We start from the raw sequence: 8,281 nt of genomic DNA, 5'->3' as shown, positions 1-8,281 counted from the left end.
CATACATATATGTACATATATAGATAGTATAAGATAGTATTATAGAATTTTTAAAGGGATTTTTTTTTAAGTTTGTTTACTTATTTGGAGAAAGAGAGAGTGCACACATGTGCATGCGAGCTGGGTTGGGGCAGAGAGGGAGAGAGAGAATCCCAAGCAGGCTCCATGCTGTCAGGGTGATGAAGGGCTAGAACTCACAAACTGAACCACGAGATCATGACCTGAGCTGAACCAACTGAGCCACGCAGGTGCCCCATTATAGAATTTTTTTTTAAACTGTGATAACAGTGTTGTGGTTTTGTTTTGTAGGAGAATATCTTTATTCGCAGGAGAAATATGCTGAAATTCACAGGTGAAGTATGATGACTATCTTTCTTTCAAATGTTTCATCCAAAAAAAATTTGTCAATCAGTGTATGTGTACAGAGAGAGACAGAGAGACAGAGAAAGAGAAAGCAAATGTAGCAAATGCTAGCCATTGCTGAATCAAAGTGGATAGTATATGAATGGTTTATTGTATCATTCTTTCAATTTTTCCATACATTTGAAAATTTTCAAAATAGAGAACTAAATTTCTGAGAAAATATTTGACAGTTAAAAAAATGCTTAATCTAGAAAAAGAGAAGCTCTTTCATTCCTAATTAATCCTGTTATTGTAATAGGGGCACATCTATGTCTCCCTCAGCCCCCACATGAATGGCAGGGGCCGTGACTCTTTTCACTTTGGAACCAAAGAAAGCAAGAATGTGGAGGTAAAATAAAGAAGATGTTTTCTCTAAGTGACTCCCATTTTTCTCATGGAGGAGGGAAACCAAGCTCCCTCCTTCCAGGAAAGACCATGGAAAATCACAAGAAGTGATAATTCCCCAGCAAGTATACATTCTTTTGTTAATATGATTTCATGGCATCAAAAACAAAAACAACATGAGGAATTTAGTAAGTCCAGACACTAACCCATAGCTTTCTAATCAAGCTCTACTAGGATGCATCTGATCCCATAGCCACATCAAACTGTGAACCTTCTTTACAGACTGGCCCCTGGTTCCTGGTTTCTCTATAGAAGAGAGGTCAGTGAATCTCAAACTGGCAAAATGGCAGATGGGCTTCCAAACTGAAATTGTTACTGAGAGTTTCGTGGAAGATATAGTAGATAGTATAATTCATAGCACACAGTAAAGAAAATTGAAATATGGAAAATGTATGAAAGAGAAAAGGCAAGTAAGTAGTTAAGTTTAGAACAATTTAAAATCTTTTTTCAAAGCAGATGATGATTTACTACAAGTTCCATGAGGAGAACCTAGAAATACGGGATACATAGTTAAATGGGGACTAGAAAAAAAATGTGAAGGGAAGGAGGACCCCAATAGCATCAACTTTAGAGCCACGAAAATGGGAATCCTGATTGTTTAAACCAAAGGATAATCACAAACCAAGCTAGTAGGGAGAAAACGAAATTAAAAATATGACGTATAGATTTGAGGTTAAAAGTCGAGGTTGCAGAGAATTCACACTTCCATGTAGGCCCCCATGCTGCCAATAGAATACCAACCACGACATAAATCACCTTTTTTCTGTGAAACCAGGCACTGTTGAAAGCACAATTTTTTTTTAGCTTAATTATGTGGTGGTTAATTGCTTTAATTCTTACTTCATCAAGCTAATGCAGTCTGAACCTTAAATTTTCTAAGATGAGAAAAAATACAATTTGAAAATTGTATAAACAATTATACAATGACATAAAAAATCCCAAGGAAAATGAAAATTACATTTGATTAAATATGTATTTAGAATTTTCAAATTTATTTAAATAATAACTTAGATTAGAAGACGAGATTGTCTTGCTGGCTACTTTCTATGTTACTTGTTTGTTTATTTATTTATTTATTTATTTATTTATTTATTTATTTATTTAAAGTTTATTTATTCTGAGACAGAGAGTGTGCAAAAGCAAGGGAGGGGCGCAGAGACAGAGAGAGAGAGAGAGAGAGAGAGAGACGATCCCAAGCAGGCTTCATGCTGTCAGCACAGAGCCCAACGCAGGGCATGACCTGAGTCAAAATCAGGAGTCAGACACTTAACTGACTGTGCCACCTAGGTGCCCTTTGTTTTATTATTTATAAGACAACTCACACTTTGTAATAATCTTCTGAGTTATTTTTCAAAGCCATGTGGAAAAGGCAAGTGCAAAATGATAATATCTTTGTCCATTCGTCCACTTACTCATTCGACAAAATTACTGGGCATCAACTGTGTCCCAGCATGAAGCAAGGTGGTAAGGGTGCAAACACAATTACGGTCCCTCAAGGGACTCAGCTGGTATCACCAACCTATAAGGAAATAGTACCATAAGGTGTTATAAGGATATTTTGAGAGAGAGTGATTATTTATCTTTGGGCCAAAGGGAGACGGCTGGTGGGTTAGGAAGACAGCACAGGGGATATGATGCTTGTGCCAAAGATGAGCACATGTGTAGCAGGCAGTGGGAAAGTGTGGAAGGATGTTCTAGGCAGAGGGAGCAGCATGAGGAAAGACAAAATGGAAAACAGTGTAGTGTATGGAGATATCTGCAAGTGGTTCAGTGTGGCTTGGGTGACAGGGAGGTGCTCTTCAATGAAGCTAGAATAGAGGAGAGTAGGTTGGGGTGAAAATATGAGAGGTTCAATTTGGATGTGGTTTTAGGGCCTGAGGGCCTCCAGAAGAGTCGCCAGTACGCATTTTCAGGAGTACAAGAGAGGGCCCTGGCCTAGCCTCACTTCAGAGAACCTGGTTGTGTCCCTCCTTCAAATACACCTCTACATAAAGGGCCAAGAGGACATCCTACCTAGAACCCACATTCCCCCACCCCTTAAGACTATTCTCTGTCCCTAGGATTACGGGATTCCTTGATCAAATAGCACTGACCCTGCTTCCCATGTAGGCTTCCTCCTCAGGTCCACTCTCCAAAGAGCAAACTGTATCTCTAGGGTGCATGTCTCTAGGCCTTGAAGGATGGACAAGAAGCAACTATTTGTGGGGCTGTATATGGAGCCTACTCAGGACCACAGTGTCCACACAAGTGAATATGCAAGACCTCTCACAATGTGGATGGAGCTGGCAGTGAGAAAAGAAATGGGTAGGCTGTGGGTTAGAGGATGGCTTCCTTATACTTCCACAATTTGGTCGGTAAGTTCAAGATTCTAAAATTGGCCACGGCTGTCCAGGTGATTATGAAAGTTTATCTCTCAAGGTAGAAGAATAGAACATATTCGTTTGTTAACTTGACTTACAACTTCAACATATTTAACATATGCTATACAAGCATGTTTGTACTCTTGACTGAGTCCACAAATGTTAGGGCCAGCCTGAGTGGCTGGAAATACAATCAGGAGTTTAGGGAAGACTTTACCTCTGGCCATATTTGGAGGTCATCGGCACTAGCGAATGCTATGGGAGTGGGAAGTTTGCTCAGGGCAGGTGTCAAAGTCATAAGGAAGAGAGCCATGGCTTAAATCTGGAGGCACATTACCCTTTAAGCAACAGGTGCAGGAGCCAGCCAAGGAGCTTGAAACAAATTGCCAGAGAAATAGAAGTATTAGGAAGGGGTCATTCCCGAAGCCAAGAGAGAAGAGTATTTCATGAGGAATGAAATGGTCAACAATATGGACAATGTATGTAATGTGGTCAGCACAGTGGCTGGCCCATGGTAAGCACCCAATCGTCAGTGGCTGACGTACATTAGTGAATGTACTAATGATGATGTCAATGATGGAGGTGGTAATGATATCTCTATTCCTCTATGTGTCTTCTTCCTGCCTCAAACACTTTTTCCTCTTTGTCCATCTCTACTCAAATCGCTATTTATCACATTCTCTAGGATGTCATCCCCTTGCCCATTACGTTGTCCTCCTACATGCTCTCATGGTCTCCTATGCTCATTCTTATCATTGCACATTCTGCAAGTAATAGGCTACTGGTTTTTATTGATTGAGTGGTCAGTTTCTAGGGTGCCCAATCACACTGGTTTGCTTGAGACTGTCTGGCTTTAGTGCTGAACGTCCTATGTCCCGGGAAAACCTTCAGTTTTAGGCAAACCCTAGATGGTCACACGAAAATGACATCTCAATTTTTTTGAATGAGCAAATAAATAAAAGGCGGTATGTCAATATCAAAGCTAATGACTCTCAATTTTTCCTATGTATATGAGCATAAGCCCATGCAGGATGTTTTTTCTGTACCCTCTTCACCTCAGTTTATCGAACTGAGGATGCTGTGGGTAAGACATTCTCATGACCTGTTTGGATTCCTGTCCCAGCTCTGTTTCGCCCCATAATCCTGGAAAAGGATAGCTTCACTTTCTCAACCAGAGCTCCTTATTCAATCCACAGAACAAGAAAATGATTTGAGTACTATTTTCTCAATTCTCTCAAAATTGACATACAACACATGCCATTCTAGATGCATAGGAGAGAAGCTGATGCATACCTTGATGCCTTAGGGCATTTAGGGCTTAATTCTTTCACCTGTCAAGAATCACATAGGCCCTACAATCAAGAATGCTGCTCTGATTGGCCTCTGCGCTTGTTGGTTAGCACAGTTGGCTGGAGGAGAGAAACTATGGGAAGGAAATATCAAAGGATGGGGCTTATGTTATCTGTGTTCTGCAAACTGAGGAACTGGGGCCTGGAGAGGAAGTACATTCTCATTTTCCTAAGATGGACAAAGGTAGAAAGCTGTGAGATCTCACCAATCAGGAAGGGGAAAAAGAAAGACAACCAACTGCCTCCTAGGCCTTGACGTGACAGTTGTCATCAACTTTGCTTCTCAGTTGGCAATTGCCAAAGTCAGGCTGCACTGTATGTCATCTTGTGGAAGACAAATGCTCTATAAATAAATTGACTTGGAACAGTCTCAAATACACATAAACCACAATGGCTTTAAATGTAAGTCTTGACTTTTTTCTCATTTTCTTTCTCATCTTGGAGAGGTCAGCAAGGAAGTTTCTGCAAGAGAAGCCTTACTGAAATTCAACCTAAGAAACCAAGAACTTTCCTGTAGTCTCTTTCACACATGCTTCATTACCAAATATTTGTTTAAAAGCTTATTGATTCAATACCTACAACTCTAAGCATGCACGTATATATTACACTTAAGCTTTTGCTTGTTATACGTTATACATGAATCCTTTTAAAAATTCATTTTCTAGAAGAGGTGATTATTCACTTTGTCATTCAATTTCCTATCATTAAAAATATCATATGTAAAATCATGCATGCTGACGGGGTACTGTGTGAAGAGAATATTTTTAGTGACTAAGCTGAGAGAAAAGATTGTTGATGGCTTTTCCATCTGAGGAAGAATCAGAGACAAATTTCTGAGGAATACCTTGAAAGATGTGAGAGCTACCAGAATGAACAGTACAGGAACCATGGCCTTAGGTCTGTGTCTCCAGCTTAGATTCTGAAGCAGAGGTACCCACTTTTAACTAACATTCTCAATGGTATTTCATTTGTGGGATAAAGTTAATTACCTCCCCCACCCCCGCCTCATCACATCACTACGTTGGCAAGGACGGTAGAAGCACAGGATCCTGAGTTTTCATTAAATAGCCATTCATCTGAAAGGAAGGTCACAGTGCTGCCAATACTAATTGAAAGAGCACTTACTTTATGTCTGATTTACATGACTGAAAGAAAGAGGATCCATCCCTGGCCTAGTAAATACTTTTGATGGTATGAAGAAATGTCTAAATAGGCTAAAGGAGGTTAAATTCCACTGAAGCTTTCCAAGTATGTGCAGATAGCAGTTACAGAACATCCTGGTCTTGCTGGGCAACCTTCTTCTCAGTAGGCAAGATTTCACCTTGGCTTGCTAAAAATGCTGCTTGCTTAGGTTTCAAGGGTCCACATGCCTGTGCTTTTTACTGGGAAATTTTAAGGCTTTAATGTGGCCTAAGATGATTCTTCTGGACAGCAGCTCTACCAACAACCTTCTTGAGGAAATGCAGTCTGAGCATTAAACCCTAGTTCCTTCCTAACTTCCCAGCAACCCTCTCCTGTGCCTGGCAGGTTCTGGTAATGCCTAATCACTGGCAGCTCCTCCACCAGGCCATGCAATCAAATTGCATGACTCTTGGCCTTTGCTCTGTTTTCTTTCATCTGGAACTTACTTCTCTTTTCCTCCCTGCCTTTTGCCTGTTTCCTAGGCCATTTATCATAACAGACTCAATTTAGGAGTTATCTTCTTTAGAAATCCCTTTTGGAACCTCTGTGGTGCGCTAAGGTCCTCTCCTCTGTGCCTTGTAAACCGCTTCTATGGTAACAACTACACTGCAGTCAAATTGAACTCACACAGGTGTTCACTATCCGATTATTAAATGTTCCAGGTTATGAATATGCTTACTTATTTGGGGGTGGGACTAAGGAGCTAATTTAAAAAAAATGCGTGTGATAAAATACACATAAAATTGACCACCTTAACCATTTTTAAGTGTACAGTTCAGTGATATTAAATACATTCATAATGTTGTACAAATATCTCCACCATCCATCCTTATAACTCTTTTCATTTGTAGATATGAAACTCCATACCCATTAAACAGTAACTCTCCAGTCCCCCTGCCCCAGACCCTGGTAATCACTATCTAATAATCTAGTGGTAAGCCCCTAGTAGATTACTATCTGTCTCTGTGATTTTGGCTACTCTAAGTTCCTCATATAAATGGAATCAGGGGTGGCTAGGTTGGTTAAGCATCCAACTTCGGCTCAGGTCATGATCTTGCAGTCCAAGAGTTCGACCCCACATCGGGCTCTGTGCTGACAGCTGGAGCCTGCTTGGGATTCTGTGTCTCCCTCCCTCTCTGCCCCTCCCTGTTCTTTCTCTCTCTCAAAAATAAATAAACATTAAAAAAAAAATGGATCATATAGTATCTCTCTTTTTGTGACTAGCTTATTTCTCACTTACCGCATAATGTCCTCAAGGTTCATTCATGTGGTGGCATGTTGTAGAATTTTCTTCCTTTTCAAGGCTGAATAACATTCCATTGTATGTATATACCACATTTTGCTTATCCATTCTTGTGTTGCTTCCAAGTTTTAGCTATAGCGAATAACGCTGCCTTGAATATGGCCATACCAATAGCTCTTCAAGATCTTACTTTCAGTTCTTCTGGGTACATACCTAGAAGTGGAATTGTTGGATCATATGGGAATTCTCTTTCAATTTTTAAAGAGACTGCCATACTGTTTTTCCACAGTGGCTGTACCATTTTAGGTTCCCATCAACAGTACACAAGGGTTCCCATTTCAAGGAGTGAACTCTGACAAGTTTTTTTAAAAGTCCGTTTAAATCTGAGAGGTTGGAGACCCAAATGGGCAAATTTGTAATGAGGGTAAGGTATATTACAGTGACCACTTGGGTACTTACCCTGTGCCAGAAACTTTAACATTTTACATTAATCTAATTTTCATATTATTCTAATCCTTACGATAAGCTTTATGAGATAACTATTACCTCCATTTTACAAATGAGGCTAAAGATTAAATGACTCCTCCAAGGTCACACATCTAACAAAGTGGACCAACCAACACTTGCACCCAGGTCTGACTCCAAACGAGGACCCTTTATTCCACACTATCAAGGGGCTTTGGGGGTGACTAATCCGACAGAATCTCGGAGAGGTGGTTTCTGAGTGACTTTTCTGGGAAAGGACCCCCTGGTAAGAAAGGCGCATGGCAAGTCTAAACGGAAGACCCTTTCGGATTAGTCTCACAGCTAAGCAGCTGCATTTATCCTTACCTAGATTTTTATTGGTTTCGTGAAGGAGTAAAATGAAAAACGTGTGACCTGCACGAGGCCGAGAAGCTGAGCGCGGGGTACAGGTTTCCTGGGGTCTTTCAGCGTCATTCTTTATCTGCCTAAGGTGTTTTCGCCTACCCCTGCACAAGGGGCGGGAAAGTGTGTGTGTGAGTGTGGGAGAGAAGGATGGGTGGAGGAGGAAGGTTCTCCAGCCAAGCGCAAGGAAAGCGACTCTGCCGCCTGGCGCAGTTGCCAGGACAGCGCGGCCAGACCAGCAACGGCAGAAGCCGCACCGCATCCCGGCGGCGGCTGCGAGCTCGAGTGACGCATTGCAGGTACGAACCAGCCAATCGGAGGCCGGCTCAACGATCGTCGGACTACAAATCGCCACCACGATGCTCCTCCGCGCCGCAAAGTAGGGCCCTTCGAGCGCGACTCCACGGGCCTTTTAACGGGCTGGCTGGGGAGTGAAACCCACTCACGTCATTCGTTCGCCCGCTTCCCTTTAT

The sequence above is a fragment of the Panthera leo genome, chromosome A3, assembly GCF_018350215.1.
Source record: "Panthera leo isolate Ple1 chromosome A3, P.leo_Ple1_pat1.1, whole genome shotgun sequence".
Lineage (NCBI taxonomy): Eukaryota > Metazoa > Chordata > Mammalia > Carnivora > Felidae > Panthera > Panthera leo.
This window is presented reverse-complemented; position numbering follows the sequence as displayed.